Genomic DNA, 20355 nt, shown 5'->3' on the forward strand with positions numbered 1-20355 from the left:
TAAGGATGCCAAATTACTACGTTGGCCCTATGCTTCTCTCTCAAGCAAGCAAAAAACTCTAAACTATATTGCATCAAATATGCAATAATGAAGTTAAACCACGAAACTAATTCAGATCCACTTCAAATTAACACCAAAATCCACTAATTGTTGACACCGACTTAGTCAAATGCAACAATTGGTCACATTGCCAAACCACCAAGGTTAGGGTTTTAGCCAATCATGGTAAAAAGATTAAATTTAATACTTGTCATGCTTTCCATAGCTGGGTAAATGAAATTTGGAATTCAAAATTCAATAATATATTCTTTATTACAAAACCCAATTGAAGAATCTTGTTAAAAATCACTTCAAATCAACAATAATAGTGTTTTTGCTCTCTATCTTTTGTTCCTCACGATTTCTCAATGCGTTCTGTTTCATGCAAAAATCAGTTTATACAAAATCTGGTGTGACTTTTTGGGGCCACTCAGTGAGGAAAGTCGGGCTTCACCGACTATTCGGCAACTCACCAATTGTCCTTTGGTCTCACCTTCCTGCTTCATATCTTCTTCATCCGACCACTGTAATTTTAGGCCAGCCAACTCAATATCGTTGTTTCCCTCCGCGATGCGCCATTCTGTCTTTTGTCTCGCTCATTTGTGATTATCTAGGTCTGCATCAATACTTTCGGTGACCTAGTCATCCATCACGGATACGACCGACATCACGCCAAGTGGAACTGCTGCTCGTCGAAGATACTCCTAATCCTGCTTTAGCGTTCTATAACTTTAGGCGGTAGAGGGGCAACTTGGCGAGTCGCCGAGTAACATCGGCGATCATCAGGCTAGTTTTTCCCTTCTCCTTTTTGCTAGTGTTGTATTTGTTTCCCATTTTTGTCCTAGTTGTGATCGTCAATTCATATATCTGAAAATCAAGGGTTTTACATCAGTTCTTGGCAAAAAATAAATATTTTAGGAAACCAAATCATTGTAAATAAAGCCCTAAATGAGTTGAAATCTTGGACTCATCAATATACCATAATTATAAGAGACAATAACATAAATCATGAGCATAAGGGACATCATAATAAGATATAGGCTATAAGCATAAGAGATAACACTATAATCATAGGCATAATGAAAGCATCTAGTTTAAACATGACATAAGAGGAAGACTTCACAAGTCACCTCAACACAAGCTTGTGTAATGCATTGATAAGACCCCATAATTCCATCCATGCTAAGCAAGTCACTTTTGGTCCTCATTCATCTTTATTACATTTTGATCACATCCTTAGCTTACTTCTCATAGACAAGGGAACATTCATCTTTAGTCAAACATATCAAGGAAAGCAACTTATAGCAACAATCCAAGTTAATCACACATCATAAGCATATTCGACGTATAGATCATCACATAAAAGAACCTACCATAATTATCCTAAAAGTATACTTGTGCAATGCATAAATAAGATCCCATACTCTCACCCATACTAAGTAAAGCTTCTTGAGTAGCCATAGTTCATAGTAGACGTGACCTTGTGGGAATTAGCCTTAACCGACATAGACCATTTGACCTTACATGGAATCCGGTGTTACCCACACCAAAAAGGGTTGTCATTCTTGCCTAAGGTAAGACCATCATTATGTTAGCTTTAGGTGGATCTAATATTTGAATAACCTATGGGAACACGTAGTTTATAGGATAAGAAGATTTCTACTAGAAACCCGCTATTTCAACCTAGAATCTTCATTATGTGAGAAAACCTTTCACATCATGTTCATTCTGTGTTCATGTGGCGTCCTTCACATTTATGAACAAAACTCTATTAGTTGTGGTTTGAGACATCGTAGAACAGTTCTAAACCTTGTGGTCTGATACCAAGTTCTTCACCACCCAGGGGTACCCCGTATATGTAACATGGCACAAAGAACCCTGAAAGGCTCCATGTAAGCCACTCAGCATATCATGACATAATATAATAGAAAAGTACAGAAATTTAAGACATCATCCAATACAATCGAAGTCTCATAAAATGAAGCGGAAGTCTCTAACATTGTCTCAAACAATCTAATCCATGAAAGTCTTTGGGACACAGCCCATACAATAGCTCTAAACATAAAATGAAATATAAAGGATGTGGTGGTCAAGCCCTCGAATGCTATGAGGACTCACTGAAGCTTTTTCTTCTTGATCTACTATGAACCTAGCCACGAGGATGGAAGTCAATATTACCATAAAATACATTTGATAAGAATGTAGGCAAAAGTATACGTTACTACAATATTGTACTAAATATAATAGCTAGCATAAATCATCAACATAAGCGTATAAGAGGCATTATTCAACATAAGACATATACCAGAATTATAAGAACAATAACATAAGTAATGAGCATAAAGGACATCATAATAAGATATAGGCTATAAGCATATAAGATAACAACATAATCATAGGCATACTGAAAGCATCTACTTTAAACATGACATAAGATGAACACTTCACAAGTCACCTTAAGGCAAGCTTGTGCAATGCATGGCCCCATAGTCCCACCAATTCTAAGAAAGTCACTTTGGGTCCTCATTCATCTTTATTACCTTTTGATCTCATCCTTAGCTTAATTCTCATAGACAAGGGAACATTCACCTTTAGTAAAACATATCAAGGAAAGCTACTTATAGCAACAATCCAAGTTAGGCACACATCAAAAGCATAAGTCATAAGCATATTCCACATATAGATCATCACAAGATAAAAGAACCTACCATAACTACCCTCAAAGAATACTTTTGCAATGCATGAATAAGATCTCATACTCTCAGCCATACTAAGCAAAGCTTCTTGAGTAGCCATAGTTCATACTAGACATGACCTTGTGGGAATTAGCATTAACCGACATAGACCATGTGAGCTTACTTAGAATCCACTATTACCGACACCGAAAAAGGTTGTCCTACTTGCCTAAGGTAAGACCAACATCATGGTAGCTTTAAGTTGATCCAATAGCTAAATAACCTACGGGGGTACGTAGTTTATGGGACAAGGGGATTGGTACTAAAAACACGCCCTTTCTGAGGAAGGAGCTTCCATCTCAAGAGATCGCTTCTAGAAACCCGCCCTTTCTGATGGAGGAGCTTCCATCTCGTAACAATATCCACTCGGTGCGAAGAATAATTCCAATAGAGTACTTAGTAAGTCTTAACTTGTTTCATTAGAATAGCTCATTAGATCATGCGTGAGAATAACATTTCACCATCCATGTCTACATATATCATTAGATTCAATTAGGTGAGAATTGCCTTTCAACCTAGAATCTCCATTAAGTGAGAAAACCTTTCACATTATGTTCATTTTGTGTTCATGAGAATAGCCTTTCAATCATCATAACAACATCATCATAATCATGGTCTTTTCATTCATAGTCATGCATAAGTGTTGGTGTGAGAATAGCCTTTCAAAAACACCACCATTACATTATAGTCATAATCACTTTACTTTCAAAGTGTTCTCAAAGAAAATACATAACCTTCATAAAACATGCATAATATCATAAATTTCCCTTTCAAGGACCAAGGATCATATTCAATCAATAAATCTTGAATCACTACATTAGACATGGATATAATCATAATTCAAGTAATCAAATCATCACATGCATAATCTCATATAGTCATAATATAAGTCATGTGAGAAAAGTCCTTTCACAACAATACCATATATAATTCAATCATGCAAGTAGCTTCACTCTCAAAGCCTTAACATTCCTAGTTCATTCATATTTAGCTTTTACCCTCAAATCCCTAGAAATCACATTCATACTACAAGCACCCTCAAGCAAAACCTCACATAGTCATCATATATGCCTAATTCTCAAGATAATTTAACCACATGCTTCATTCTTAACAAATTATAGTCATATATCATCATGTAAACTCAATCTCAACATTATTAATCATGATTAATCAAATAATCCCTAATCTAATCAATTCATGTCAATAAGCTTCACTTTTAGGAAATTCCTATCTAGGTGTTCTAATCTCAAGCAATTCATAAAGTAATTCATCAATCTTAGAAGGTCACATCTAAGCCTTCAATTTCCTCTTTCATGGCATAAAATCAAACTATATCAATTTCACCCTAGAATCTTAGGTTAATCAAGAATACATGTATAATCACACTAAAACATGTAATTACAACATAAACAATCATAAACAATCATTATCCACTCAATTGGATTAACATACAACAATACCCATAATGTAGGAAGAACCCTAACTAGAATTGGGGTTCATCTTCACAATTGGAGGAAACATGGGGGCTTCATGGATAAAAGGAGTCCATGAATGAATAAGACATCATACATTGATTACAAACCCTAGGAAACTTAAAACAATGGAGACTTGACCTAGCTTGACCCTCTTCTTCTTCTTATTCATTGACTTTTCTAGAGAGAGATTTTTTGGAGAGGAGATGAACTCTTGGGATTTAATTTAGGGGTTTTGGAAATGATGAAGTGAATAGGTGTATTTTGACTTAAAATGACATATATCGGTGTATGAACTAAGGCAAAACTATCTTACTTAAAACTAACTTGACTTGGAATTTCCCCTTTTACCCTTAACTAGGCAGCCTGGTGCCAGGTACCAAGACCACCTTCACGAGCCGTCAAGGGCTCCACGGCCAGTCAAGGTGCCCTTGACTAGTAGCTAGGCTACCTTGACATGTCCCCCACAAGATGAAAGCAACCAAACGAGCCTTCCTACGATCCTTGAAGTGGCTCGTGAAGGGGAGCCTTCTTGGGACTGCCTTAGGGAGGCTACTTCCTCACCACCATGATTCGGGAAGACCCTCGTGGTCATAGTGGGCAATGCCTTGGTATGTTTTGGGCAAGCCTTGGCCCCTTGCCTTATCCCTTGCCCATTTTCCTTGGCTCTTGCCCTTTTCCCTTGATGTTAACCCTCACGTTTAGCTCTACAGTAGCCTACTAACTTTCGGGGTGTTATAATTACTCCCCCTTGGGAACAGTCATCCTCGAATGACGATCCTAAACACCTCTTAAGGAAACGACTCTTGACTAGCAGCCCATCATGCTTGCTACATCAAAATAATGCACCATTCAAAGGAGGAAAACTTCAACCCCGATATAAACATACTCAATGTAATTCAAGGAAGTAGAAACTACATATTAACAACCAAAAAAAAATGCATGTAATTTCAACTTTTCTGTTATTCATAGGAGGAACTACCTTCTCCAACTAAGAGCATGCTCAACACAATATCATGGAGAAATTATGCATTTTACTCTCAAAAGCATACTAAAGCATGTTCATCGTTTCATCTCACGAAGTCAAATAAGAAACTAATACTTAATGCACAACAACATGAGGAACATAAATCATGAAGACTCATTTTCTTTCTAAACACGAATTTCTCAAGAACATGCAGAACATAAGAAAATCATGGAAACATCTAAAACACACATGACTTTACATAAAGGACAATTCATGAGGAACTCATCATCTTAATGCTAAAGGAGGAATAGAAAGAAAAAAGATGAGGATATCAGGACATCTCATTGGCCCTTGGTCTTCCATGTAGTACCCTCACCTAAAACCCTCACTAAAAGGTCACTCTTTAAGCAACGCTAGTTCACAAGCAACCTTACTAACCCCACTGAAGATCTCATATGAACCTACAAAACCGGGACTAAACTTCACAAACTCACTACACCTCTCTAGGTGAGAATTCCAAGCCAACCCACATCATGAACATCAAAAACACTCAACGACCTTGCTATCTAAGCACATCAACTCCCCCTTGGGAGTGAGCCTATACGGACTCTTCTAAGCATCAATTCTTTCAATCCTAAGGTCGGAGCAATTCATCTTTAAGTCTTCACATCCATCACACAAGATGATTCTAATCCATGGGGGATTACACTTCTACCCTATTTAGAGGAGTCTATTAACTCAACACATCTAGGAATTACTTAAACACCTTATTTACCAAATCTATCCACATACCTCAAAACTCATCATGACCAAGTCTATCAAATCACAAAATACAAGCAACACTGAAATCTAAATAAAGCAAGAAACACATACCGAGAGCAACATTCGGAGGACTCTCTTATTCACCTCTAGCTTGGAGAGAATAGGACCTAATTTGCTTCTTCTCTCCTTCCCTAGTAGTAACTACCGGGCAATCTCTCATTTTGTGGCCACCCCCACAACAACCATAAAAATCCTCTATACCGGCCAAACATCTACCCTTATATCTTTTGCCACATCTAGCATAAGTAGGCTATAGGGGTCTACTATTCTTTCCTCTATACTTAGGGTTGGACACCCTTTCTAGGTTATTTCTTGGGGAACTCTTAGAAGGACCATGTCTGGAGAAACTTTCAATGAGCCAAAGGTTTCTGAATGGCCTGGTCAATGAGATTATGAGAGTACTTCTCAATCTAGTGTTGACCGGGCAAATCGTCCCATTTGATATATTAATACCTGGGTTAAGGGGGGACGAGAAATAGGAGAAGGAGGGCCTTACAACAATAGTGGCAGCAAGTTGTACAGGTGCAGAAACAGAAGTGCCAACAATATAGGAAGGTGTTGAAATACCTACCTGCTCCACAGAAGGAGCAGGTGTGTTAGTATCGGGTCCTAGAGTAGCAGGGTCGGCCAGGGGAGTGGAGTCTAGTGGTGGCGGCTTCCTCTAAGCCGCATCATCTTGCAAACACTCTTCCTCGATCCTCGAGATGTCACTAGATGAGGCTACCGTGACTCTCACATCTGTAGAAGCCTGAAATGGGACTTTTTCCCTCTCACATAATTGTGTTATGAGAACTGGAAATGGGAGCAATGTTTGTGATAATGCTTAATTACACCTTTTATAATTCGAAGTGTAGGCGGTCACTAACAAGTATAAACCCAACGATGAGTTGGGGTCGATCCCACAAGGAGTGATACGATAAAGAATTCAAGTACAAAGTATTCAAGTGTTCTTATTTCTTCTAGAACATAAATAACAAGTAACATAATATAAATCCATAGGTTTAAATTTTCATTATCAAGAGAGTTTGGTAACCAGTTGTCAATGGAAACAAATAGTACGGAGTTTGAACAAGTATAAATAGGACCTTAGGAGTGTGTGAGTAATTGAACACTAATTTTTCTTAATGGGTAATTATCAATTTCTTTAAGTTGTTGAATCTCAATGGGTAGCATGGGTTTTGAATATAATATCTATCTTTCAATTAGCTATCATGCTTCGAGTGAGTTCCTTCGAACCTCAACAAGCTTCACAGTACAAAACCACCCAATTCCTTAACTTAACCTACTTTATCAAGTTAGTTGTAAAGACATAAGCCAATACAATTATCAATCATTTATTCTACTCTATGCAACTTTTGGAAGCAAACATCGAAAGCTAAGACTAAAACTAAATTTGCAATTTCAAATCATAGATTAAAACATGAATAAATGATTGAACACATTTCAAAACAACATAAAATATAGCAATTCACAATACCCATAAGTTAATTTATGTATTCAACTACATAGTCACACCCCTAAGGAAATGGGGTTTAGCCTAACATAGCAAAAAGAGAGAAATCGTTACCAAAAATATAATCCATTCGAAAGACGAAATTCCCAATGCTCAATGATGGAATTAAGACTTGAACCTTAAATCCTCAATAATAGAAGTTCAAAAACCTCTCCACAAGTATTCCATAATGTCAAAGTATGTAAAAAAACAATCTAAACATTGTGTAAGACCCTTTTTTCTCTTTTCAAAAATTAATACATACATTTCCTAAAGCTTTTAAAAGCTTCAATACGCGGTCTCACTCGGTGAAGTTAGTCGGGATCATCGAACGATTTAGTGATCCACCGACAACCACCTTTTCTCGCCTTTTGGTTTGACTTCTACACCCATTTGTTCTGTTCATTTAGGCGAGCTGAGTCGAGCTCACCTTTCCATTCGATGTGTCGTCAAAATTCTCTCTCAATCGCCGAGTTGGCTTAGTTCATGAGCCAATTTGCTGCACTTTTTGGCAAGCTGAAGGCTCACACGACGAGTCACCGAGTGCCTTTCACGAGCTCCAGCCTTTCTTTTCTTCAGCTTTTCCAAAAAAATCGCTTCTTTTTGCATTGTAATGTCATTGCCTTGTTCTTAAGCCTTCATTTCTGCACATGAAAAAATTAGCATCAGCTATGAACTCAAAATAGCCATTGAGGACACTAATTCATTCAATAACAAGTTTTAAATGAGTCAAAATTCCGGACTCATCAACACCCCCAATTGAACTTTTGCTTGCCTTAAAGTAAAACACATGATCAATCACACCTACAGGGATGTCTACAAATAGCGCTCCTACAAACTCAACATGAGAGTGCACACAAGGTTCAATCCAAATATGTAATGTTCAATTGTGCACTCAAAGTTTCCATCTGTGACTCGCCATCATCAATTAGAGTTCATGCTCACAAATACTTACTTCAAATGCAAATTCATGCTCAAAAAAATTATTAGAATTCCCCCACATCAAGAATGATTACATGCTCTCACAAGTCAATCAAGGATTACAAATAAGGAATCAAAATTAACTCGCACACTCCCAATGAGAAAAACATGCATGATTCTACCCATTGTCTTACCCGTATTTTCAAACCAACACGTCACCTAGCTTCTGCAAGATCAAAAAGGTTTTTAAAGTCTTGTAATTGAGATGAGGGTAAGGCTATGATCATTTCAGCTTAGTGACTCTACCTTCATGAAGCATGGCTCAAATATCACTTCTTCTTTTTCTTTCATTCTTTTCAATTTCGCAACTTATCCTTGGCCTAGTAATAGCACAAAAAATCTTTAATATAGCTCATCGGATACCCCATTTAATTCCACAACAATGTGCAACAGATACAATTTTATCATTTCTTTTCTTTCTCCTCTTCTCTCATCCTATTATTTATATGGAGGGGTTCCATCTTTTTCTTCACCACATGTTCCCAAGGATGAATTTCATGAACTTCTTGCTCGGCTTATTTCCTCATTCTTACCACACTCCCAACATAGGCTTTTGGCCTAAGTTTGCTATTCAAACTAACCAATGCTTCACAGAGTTTAAAAATGGAAAAGACATGACAATTTCAACAACCGATTTAAACATTTGTGTTCATGTTTCATTCAAAGAAAAAGTTAGGCTCAAATGGTGACAAGCTAGGTTTACACACTCACAAGGTAGTCAAACAAAGGTATAGCAATTAAGTTCACTCTCAAGAATTCATTCCTAAGATTCATTTCCTTCATTGACCAATGCTAGTCTATTGGACCTAGGGGGAAGTTCTAGGCATCATCATGCACACATTTCAAGTAAACTTCACCACACATGGCATTCAACACTATCATCGATCATGACTCGACAAGCTAAGCTCGCGTGCAACGGTCATTGCAAGACTCACTTTGATATTTGATTAGTCACAATGAGATGCTAATAGTTTACACAAGACCTATGCTACTCAAATTGCCTCGTTGGACTAACACAAATATATCATTCATCAATAACACTATTCAAGTCATCGATATTGATCACAACCGATACTCAAATGTACAAGCGAACAGTACCAACATTCATACTCAACTAATCTAGAGAGAGAAATCAATGAATCAACACCAAACATTCAGTACTAGGGCAACAAGGAGAACTTTCAAATGAAAATAACAAAATATCCAAAAAATGACATAAAACTAAATACAACCATAAGGGCAGGTAGCTAGATACCTTAACCCCACCAATAAAACTAAGCAGTATCAATGCAAAATAAAATTGAAAGTATCAATAATGACTGAATTAGAGGGAGAGTAAAGATCTCCCTATCAAGCTAAGCCTGAGGTGAGCTTTGGGTCGTTGGAGTGGCTTAAACCTGGGCATCAGTGCCTTCTTGTTTCCAACTTTAGAAGGCTTTGCAATGATCTCTTGCGTGGGCTTAGACCCACTAGAACCAATCATCGACATGTCTCGAAGTAATGCCTCTGTGGCCACCCTTATAAAATCACCCTCCAAGTCCTCTAGATCTTCATACACTGCACCCCCAAGAGTCTCTAACTCCTCCTCATCTGTCTCAAACTTGTCGGATTCCCCATCCACATCAACTGCATCAGCATCTCTGGTCACAGTAGCTGGAGTGATTCCAGAAGCAGCTGGAACTGTAGGCATCTCAGAAAGAGGATCTTCAAGGATATCTACATCACCCCACAACATCGATATGTCGGTGAATTTCACCTCATCCACATCCCAATGCAAACGAATAATATCAGCATTTACGGCTATCAAATATGTAGAGCTTCGGTCTGTCGTCACACATACCTCGACCCGAGTAGTGAGGGCATCCAATTATAACTCATGGGCTGTGATAAACTCTCGTTGCTTCCTCAACTCCTCCTAATGGGAGCCAGTGTCGTAGCTATCGCTCCATCAATTATGGATGGAATAGCAGCCTCAATCCTAGAAGCCCTCACATCGACTGAAGAGCAAGTTTCCCATTTTGTTGATCATGGCCTGGGTAAAAGGGATACAGGAGACAGGAGCAGAGGCAGAAGTAGTAGATGATAAGGATGCAACTATACCTGATGGCTTAGTGGCCGGAGTAGGAGGTGTAGGGCCAACCTCCATATAATCCAGATCGACAACCAGAGATGTGTCTACCGGAGCTTTTTTTCTCTTCTCAGCCTCATCCTTCATATACAGTTCTTCAATCTGACGAATATCACTAGATGATGCAAGAGTCACCTCAATATACATCTTCACCAAAAAGGGCACACTCACTCGGCGACACAAGTCACTGATGAGAACTGGAAACGACAATGAGGTTGGATTTGTTTTGTCCCTCCTAGCTCTCGCACCCTAGTTCGAACCAGCCAAAATAGTACACAACATAATATGGTTGCCACCCTAGTTTTTTTAAAAATATTTTGTTTAAGAGTCGCCACCTAATTTAAAGGAAAACATTCGGAAAACCATTTCTATATGTAATTGTAAACTCTATTTTGATTTGTGAAACCAGTGAGATTCTGAGTAAGAATTTTGGTTACTTGAGGGGAAGGTATTAAGCATCCCTCAGAGCCTATCCGAAGATAGTCCTTAAACTCAATTTAGGAAAACTAATTAGAAAACTTTATTGGCATAATCGCTATAATGACCCCCAGGTGTGGCATAATATCATTTTTGTATGCCACTCGGATGTTTCCCCACCAATCTTTTAAAGTAAGGTGACCTCAGTCATCATCCTGATATTAGGGAGGTTTTGGTTGATTTGCATCTGAAAGAAAGGGTAACGGGTATGATGAGTGTATTTGCTCCAAATCCATTAAATGTTTTAGTTTAGATCATTCATATCAATTTCACACAAAATGTATGTCGTCGAATTTTAAAGAAGAAACTAATTGACATTTGGGTGGTTTCCTAAACGCAACGACAATACCTTATATTGTTTTGCCTAAGACTATGCAACATGACCTATTTCTAGAGTAGGATTTTTTCCGAGATGATTGAGAGTGGGACAGAGTAAATACGAGAAGGTGCACTATTTTAATTGCACCAACTCTGGAACAAAGGAATCCAAAGAGACTTTTGGAGGATTGCAGAACACCTCTCGCATGTTCAGTGTGTGTTTGTGTACGGGCAAAGACTCGATAGAAAGTGCAAATGACAGTGTAGGTAAAGCGGTAACAGATAGTATTTCAAAAATAAATAAGGAACACAAGTTTGGATTTGACTTGCGACCTTTCAATCAAAGCAATATATCATTTCGGCAAAGCAAATAGTAAGCTGAAAATACACAAGTAATCACAAATGTTATTCCTAAATTGAGTTTTTGTAAGGTTAAAACCTAAGTAAGTCCCTAACAGAGTTGCCAAGCTATCGTACCCTATTTCGAACCAGCCGAAACAGTTCACAACATAATATGGCTGCCACACTGATTTTCTGAAAATTGTATTGTTTTAAAATCACCACCTAATTTTAAGGTAAACATTAGGAAAACCATTTTTATATGTAAATGTAAACTTTGTTTTGATTTGTGAAACCAGTGAGATTCTGAGTAAGGGTTTTGGTTACTCGAGGGGAAGGTATTAAGCATCCCTCAGAGCCTATCCGAAGATAGTCCTTAAACTCAATTTAGGAAAAATAATTAGAAAAATTTAATGGTTATTTGCTTTAAAATTCGTGATAAGTAAATTTCATTAGTTTAAGAAAAAGAGTAAAATACAAGATATGACATATATATGTCTATAAAAATAAATTTCATACTAGTACGTTTATCATATAGTAAAATAAATAAATAAATACACTTGAAATGTATGACAATTTTATATGTTAAAAAAAGATGTGTCTTATGTAAACTTATTCTAAACATATAAATGTTGAGTATAAAAGACATGAAAAATTTGTCGTTTTATTTATATATAAAATTAAGACGTAGAGAAAAATAAAATAAAATAAGATAATAGTCGGAATAAGTATATAATAGTATGTGTGAAAAAAGAAGTTTAGTAAAATAATGATACTAAATGTCTTATATAAAGTTTGTGATTTTAAATAGATTTATTATAAAGTACAGCATCTACATGTATGTTGTTTAAAACATATGAACATTTATTATTTTTATTTACATGTAGGGACAAATTGACCATACATTATATGTAGTAAAATAATATGTATATGAAAGCGTAAGGATTTATAAATTACATTAAGAAAATAAACAAATAACATTTGTAAAAAATATAGTAGATATGAGGGAAATAATATAAAGTAGGCTTAAGTCATCGGTGGCCCCTTAAAGTTGTCCGCATAATTCACTTAGACACCTTAACTAGGACTTGTACGTATTGAACACTCCTACCCTTACGAATTTGAACTATTTGAACATTTTTTACCTAGGTAGCACATTGTTTGTGATTCACATCCTATAAGCGCGTGAAAGGTATTAAATTAGGCATTTTTTGTGGAAAGAAGTATTCTTTCTTCTTCATCTTCTTTGTCATCATTTCCTCTACCACACCACCAGTTCGGTGTTGCCGCTGCCACTACACACCCTTCTTCTTCCTCTTTTTTATTCTTGATACTTCAGTTCTTACACCTCTGTTGATTTATTTTAGGAAAAGTTGTATGAAATAGCAATTATTAATTCAAATTAAATGTTATAGTCATAGCTTCTTTTATTTGTAATTTGCAGCTAACATTTCATTTTTTTGAATCCCATTTGTATACCAAAATATACAAATAGACCCATATGTGTTGTATAAAAATTAATTGCAGGACACATTTGTATACCGATATATATAAAATATGGGTCTATTTGTATATTTCAGTATACAAATGGGTCCTGCAATTAATTTTTATACAACACATATGGGTCTATTTGTATATTTCGGTATACAAATGGGATGACAAAAAATATTTGCAAGACCCATTTGTATACCAAAATATACAAATAGACCCATATGTGTTGTATAAAAATTAATTGCAGGACACTTGTATATTTCGGTATGTGTTGTATATATGTAGTAATTTTTTTTTATATACAATTACTATGTTTTAGTTTGTATACCGAAATATACAAATACAGATTTTTATGTATATGTATACCTAAATAGACAGATTAATAGTCATAGCAAACATAAAGTTTGTTATGGAGTGCAATTATACAAACTATAGCTATAATATATAAATATAATTTTTATGTTTGCTAAACCTAAAATTTACTCTTTTTTTTATTGGCAGCACCACCATTGACACGACCTTTCCACTATTATCATCATTATTTTCATCATGTTTAATTTGTAGAGGGCTTTAGGTTTGGAGTTTGTCTCTTTAATGTAGTAATTTGGTAAATTGATGTCCAGTTATGTGAATCTATTGGAGGATTTTTCTATTTATTATTTGCTTTGCTCAAATTTTTATTGAAGTTTTTTTTATTTGCCATTTTAATTGGACTTTAAATTGATGTATATTGGCTGAATTTAATGATGTTCTCCATCCAAAAAAGTTAATCGATTATGAAAAACAAAACAAGTTCGAGATAATTTCACTTTTCCGACAATGACAATCGGGACTCATTAATTTTCCGGCGAATTTTTCATCTTTATCTACCTAAAACGAGACGAAAAATAAAGTTGTAGTTAAGAATAGGCTGATGGAAAGGAAGATTTGTCGCGTAGGGGATAACACTATAAAGGGAGAGGGAAGATCGCCATGAATGGGGGTGGTACTATAGAAGAAAAAGTGAGTTCTGAGCTTCAATAGATTGAAGGGGAAATGGGGTGGTTTAAGATACCCCTTTTTTTCATTTTATTTTTACTTTAAAATAATTTCTTTTTCTTTACTTTATAATATAATTTTAAATAATATTTTGGATTCAAAATGACACATGTCACTATTTAATTAGTCAAATTAACATGTCACCGCAAGTGTATTTCACACATTTTCTACTTTTAGCTTATTATCAAAAAAATATTCAAATGGTTCAAATTCGGGATGGTAGAGGTGTTCAATAGGTACAAGTCCTAGTTAAGGTGTCTAAGTGAATTATGCGGACAACTTTAAGGGGTCGTAGATGACTTAAGCCTATAAAGTATAAAAAAATAATAGGTCATGTGTAGAGAAAACTAAAATATAAAAATAGAGAATTTATACCTTTATGTGCATGACATATATATATATGTATGTACGTTGTATTTTGAATTTGTTGGCATATCTAAAATCTTTAAATAGCATGTTAAGAGTTTAAAATATTTTAGTAATATTTGATTTGAAAGATAACAATAATGACAAATATATTTTTTATTAAGGATATGATTTTAAAAATATAGAATAAGCCTAGTTGTTGGTGTCCCACCCCAAATCATTATTCTTCTACCTTTAGTTTTTAAGGGTCTAAAAATTGCCTAATTATTTCAAAGATGAAGATTAGGACATCTAAATATTGGACAAAATAATGTTAGGGTTAACTCTTATTAAGGGTCTACTTAACTTATGCAATTCTAGGTAAGAGATCTTAATTATCCTAAGGGAGAGAGATTGAAAGCTCTCTTTTTTATAAAAAAAAAAAAAAGATTTATTAAAAATTGTTAACCGATCACAATTAGATTAATTAAAAGAGAACTTCTGAAAATGGTTTAAGAGAAAATATTAATGTCCTTTTTAACGGAATATAAATTAGCCTTAAAAGAAAGGGTTAATGTGTAATATTTTATAAAATGCTAACTATAAAAATCTCAAGAATGATACAATGTCTACTATAATCTTAGGGAGAATTAGTTAAAATTATTATTTTTTAACGAGCCAAAAGACTTGAAAAATAAATATAATTTATTGGGTAAAATGTTTTTCATGAAAAACTAACTTAAGGCTGAGGGGGGCCAAATTTTAGGCCATTTTTGTCTTAGAAAGAAAATAATAATTGTATTCCATTTGAAAGTTGTGTTCTATCACTAATCTATCCATTCTAGAGTTCAAAAATAAAGTTGTGTTCTACTTTAAAACATAAACACTGCTACGTACTAAATTCCTACACTTGCAAAGTTTTAAGAAAAATGTGCTTTCTTGCACTCAAAATCTGCTCCTTTTTTTAAGCTAAAAAATCTGCACTTTTAAACCACCAAAATCTGCACTTTAGGCTCCCAAAAGCCACACATAAAACACTTAGTTTATCAAACACAAATCTGAAAATAGGTACTAAACATTTTGAAAGGGTTGTTCCCTAGCTACCTTTTTGAAGAGACATGATTTCATAACCGCAAAGTGCCTCAAATAACAAATAAACTTGGTAGGAAAATAATGTTCTAAACTAAATAACTATAGTAAACCCAATATCTAAAGGGATGCGAGGTGGAAAACTACGTCTTACCATTTTTCTTAGTTGATTCGTACAAACCCAAATAAATAAAAGCAAGCATAAATATAAGTGAAATACTTATGTGTAAAATGTTAGTCAAAAGATAACAACACATATATGATATAAAGAACGTGAAAACTTTGAAGAGAGAAGGAAATGTTGGACACTATAGACGCAAAAATGGGCATCTAGACATGAGCTTATGCGGCTGTTAGTCGCTTCTCTGATTTGGGCAGAGGGGGGAGTCATATACTAACTCCGAACGTGCTCTGAGAATACATGTGAAATAAAGAAAAGAAGAGAATTAGCAAATGCATTTAGATTTATCAGAAGACATAAAAATAAGTATTATGTAGTCATAGGCATACTGGAAAAAAATACTCATAAACAACAACAACAACAACATGATACTATCTTGGCAGTTCCGTGATGACATTTAAGCAATTAGTATACCAAACTTTAATCATTCTAGGGAGTTTCTGATCAACTATAGGATACCTTTCAAACAAGCCTAAAGAAAAGTTGGATAGCTATATCGATGTGCGAGTTTTACAATGATTCCACAGTTGGTTGCTGATTATGCTTAAAAATAAATTCCATGCTTCATGTAACTTATTCAAACTAATATGCAGTTGGGGACTGCTTGAGTATGTACATAATAGGCTTTGATCAACCTCGACCATAAAAGATTAGAATTAATCAATTAGCACGTCCTAATAGATAGTGGCTAAAATATTTTGTCAAAGATGTAGTGTTACTGCTCTGCTTATATCTAAGAGCAACATAACCCGGTTCACGAGTTTTTTTTAGAGAGAAATGAAAAGATTAACGAAAGCGCAATTCCATACTCGTGTGAAGTAAGAGTTCTCATGGGGAACATAATGAACTACAACACAACTATGACGTAAAAATAAACATCAAAAACTGAAATAGAACACCAAACAATATGTGCATTCAATTTACACATAGAACTAGAATGAACTACATCACCAGTCTATAAAATTTCTCCCCCTCCAACATATACTCTAATCATATTCAAAGTATTCGAGCTATCGAACGTGTATATAAGCCATCAATCTACCTCTTTACATGAGATTAAGGAGGGAGTTCTTAAGAACATACCATGAATGATATTCATATAGGTGAAGCTAGTACCATCAAATAATGAAAGTTCATTTGGGAAATCATAAGTCGATAAGGATAAATATGGGAGTAGGGGGGAGAATGGAGCTTTGTGAATCAAACTAGATAATTCGAACTCACAAATTCTGGAAAAAAAAAACACAAAGGTACAACCAGATCGTCCAAATGCTCAAGAGAACATGTTTTAGAATAGGATATCATAGTAACACAAAGTATAAATGATAAGAATGTTAAATCAAGTGAGTACGAATTCGTAACAACTAAGAGGATAATATCTTAAAGTTAAAATGACAAATATCAGTCTTTGAACCAACAATAACTACAAAGAGAGGGAGAGACATTCAGAATTAAACTATGACTTTTTAAAACTAGATTAGGCTACATTACAGTCAGGAAGCTTAAACCAGATTATCATTCTCAGCGATACACATCCAAACTCATATTCAAGTCAAAGAGAGCATATGAGAGACATATATCATTGTAAAACGGAATCTTAACTATAGTAAGAGTAAAGAATAAAATAAAATTTGAACAAACAAATTAAGCACCTGAATCAAAATTGTCAAAAAAATATCAACCCAAATGACTAACTAAAGATCGAAAAAAAAATAAGAGCGAGGTAGTGTACCTTTTTGAGAGCAGCAAACTAGGGCTTTTTTTGTATACGTCCAAACTTGAACTCAACTTCGGAACTTGAAATCGAAATAGATTAAGAACAAGAGAACAAAGAGAAAAAGAGATGAAGTGATTTTGAAATTTAGAGCTTGTAGTAAATATATCAGTTCTACAATGGGTTCTTGGATTTTCTCTCGGCTTTGCTTGATTCTCGGATTTATGGATTGTTGCTGGGTGATCTTGATGAGAACCAAATGGGTTCCTTTTATAGCCAAATTGGGCTCCAAGTATTCAAAATTTGAATTCTTGGAAACTCAAGTCTCAGAGGAAACATAAAAAGAAATGAAGGAGAAGAAAATCTTTTGGAAAATCCTACTGTTCGGATTGATTGGAAGGGGGTGAGTGATAGATGGAGCATAAAGCAAGGAAACGCCGAAATTGATATTTTTCCGGTGGCCCAGACCCATTTTTTGACAGAGGTGATGGGAGAGGACGTACTGTTGAACCGTCGATGCTTCTTGTTGCAGCTTTTCCAGGTTTGTCGGATTGATACGAGCGGTCGTTGTTCTTCGCGAGGAAGAAGACGCAAAAAGGGAATGTGAGTGGGCAGACGCATTTTCTGGAAAAGGTGAAGAGTGAAGGGACACACTCATGGGAAAATAAAAGTTGAAGACACATTCTTCTTTCTGGGGAAGGAGAAGGTTGACATGATCTGGGAAAAGGAAGGGTATAGGGCGATCGTAGGGGTCTATTAAAGCCTTATTTAATTGATCGGACGGTTAATAAAAAGAGTTTAAAAAAATTATATATATATATATATAAAATAAAATGATGAATTAATTAATGTTGTTAGATTAGATCGTAGGGCCAAGATTGAAGCTAAAGAAGCACAATCTATGTGCTTCCTACGTGGCACGCATGGATAGGCTTAATTAGAATGACTTGGATTGCCAAACTTTGCTCAAATTAAATCCATTTAAATTATAGCTTCTTCTTTATTAAATAGCTATAATTACTAAATTTTAAAAAAATATTTTGCAAGATTAGCTTATTTGATAAAATTAGTCATTCTAAAAAATAAAAATATGTTATAAGTTAGTAACTCATTAATTAATTAAGCTTCCTATTTAAAAGAAATGTATGAAAAATATTTATCGCAATAATAGAAATTGTATTTAATTAGAAAAATTGAGTTAACCCTTAAGAACAATATTTATTTAACGTAAAATTTTAAAAACAAGTAAGTAAATAGTAATAATTATATATATATATATATATATATAATTTTTATAAGAAACAAATTATGAAATAAAATATATCAAATAAGATAAAAACTATATTTTAAAACTGTTTTTTTCGTATTCCTACAAAAGTTCGTAAAATATATATTTTACTATCATTATTATTATTATTAGTATTAAAACTATAGTTAAATAAATGTGGAGAGCCAAATTTGAGTGTCAACAATAGTCATCTCCTGTGCAACGATGGACCCAAGATTTAGCCGCTCCCAATTGACAATACATCCAAAAAGTGTAGCTTTTGGATGTCAGATGATGGACTCATTCTGAGATTGCATCAAAGTGATGCTAATAAACCCGATCAAGTACCGCACCGCGATTTTCAGGTCCTTCTTCTCATTAACTACCCCCGCTTCGATCCATGGGGGAGTGGCGTCACACACTGGTGGGGCAAGCCACCCCTTCAAATCTTCTAGAGTTTATAGTTTAATCTTGTCGGCCAAAAAGTGTCGAGTCTGTGTCGTGCAGTCCAACTCATCATTTATATATGTTTCACTGCACTTGACTTTCTTTCCGTGCACCTCAAAAAAATCAACCGGTGCCATCAACCCTTCCTTCTTTTTCCCCTTTGGGACCAACTTTGTCAACCATTCATAGATCTCCCGAACCCATATAGGCACATATAGATTTTGGGGTTTGCTGAACTGCTTGAATATTTTGTACCTCAAGGTCTCCCAAACAGTGGGGTGTTTGTTCACCACTCCGGATGTGGACAGTTGCTTCTTCTCAAGTATGAACTGCCAGCCAACGACCTTCAACCTATTCGTAGATCGGGGAGGATGTACTGGAACAAGAGGCACTTGTGGTACCTGAGATGGTGGTGGTGCTAGAGGCAATGTCAATGGATCATGAGTTGTTTTAGACCGCCACGCTAAATGCTTCATTTTTGCTAACTCGACTTCCGGCATCAGAGTATGTTCTGGGGTACTAGACCCCACAGCTTCCTCACTCTGAGACTCGGAGGTGGTGAACTGAATGGAGCCGAGGTCACCACTGTCATCAAAGATCGACTTTGACATGACCGGCTTCCTGCCTTTACCCTTACAACTCATCGGAGGACGATTAGGACGAGTAGTTCATGGAGTTTCAACCTCTGTTGTGATCAGAACCCCTTTGGCCTTCTTCCTGGGTGGTGGACCTCGTGCGGGAACCTTAGGTCTAGCCTTACCTGCAAAAGAGAACAAACGAGAACAAATGTCGTTGCAAAGGGTTAGTGAAATAGCATTCTCAAAATCTGCACGAAAAATCACCAACCGATTCTGTGAGTTGTTGAGTCATTTCAGCGAATAAAAGGGGACTCACCAAATGTTACAGAAAAACTCAGGAAAAATTTAGTTAAAAAATGTGAAACCAAAGACCATTCAGCGAGTCGCCGAGTTCACTCGGCGATCAGAGAGACCTCGCTCAATGTTACAAAAAAT

General features: G+C 35.5%; 1 long non-coding RNA gene and 1 other non-coding gene across 2 annotated transcripts; one reads left to right on the forward strand and one right to left on the reverse strand.

Moving 5' to 3' along the window:
• Window positions 1–13406: 13406 nt before the first annotated feature.
• MIR8003 (microRNA MIR8003) lies at window positions 13407–13468 on the forward strand. The gene has a single exon (NR_130373.1). It is a non-coding gene; the product is annotated as a microRNA MIR8003 (primary transcript).
• A 2457-nt stretch (window positions 13469–15925) lies between these two features.
• Window positions 15926–18273, reverse strand: LOC107060682 (uncharacterized). Its single transcript, XR_001473460.1, has 2 exons — window positions 17647–18273; window positions 15926–16144 (listed from the first exon to the last, which is right to left on the reverse strand). It is a non-coding gene; the product is annotated as an uncharacterized lncRNA (long non-coding RNA).
• Between the last annotated feature and the right edge of the window lie 2082 nt (window positions 18274–20355).

The sequence above is a fragment of the Solanum tuberosum genome, unplaced genomic scaffold (genome assembly GCF_000226075.1).
Source record: "Solanum tuberosum cultivar DM 1-3 516 R44 unplaced genomic scaffold, SolTub_3.0 scf00006, whole genome shotgun sequence".
In the NCBI taxonomy this organism is placed as follows: domain Eukaryota; kingdom Viridiplantae; phylum Streptophyta; class Magnoliopsida; order Solanales; family Solanaceae; genus Solanum; species Solanum tuberosum.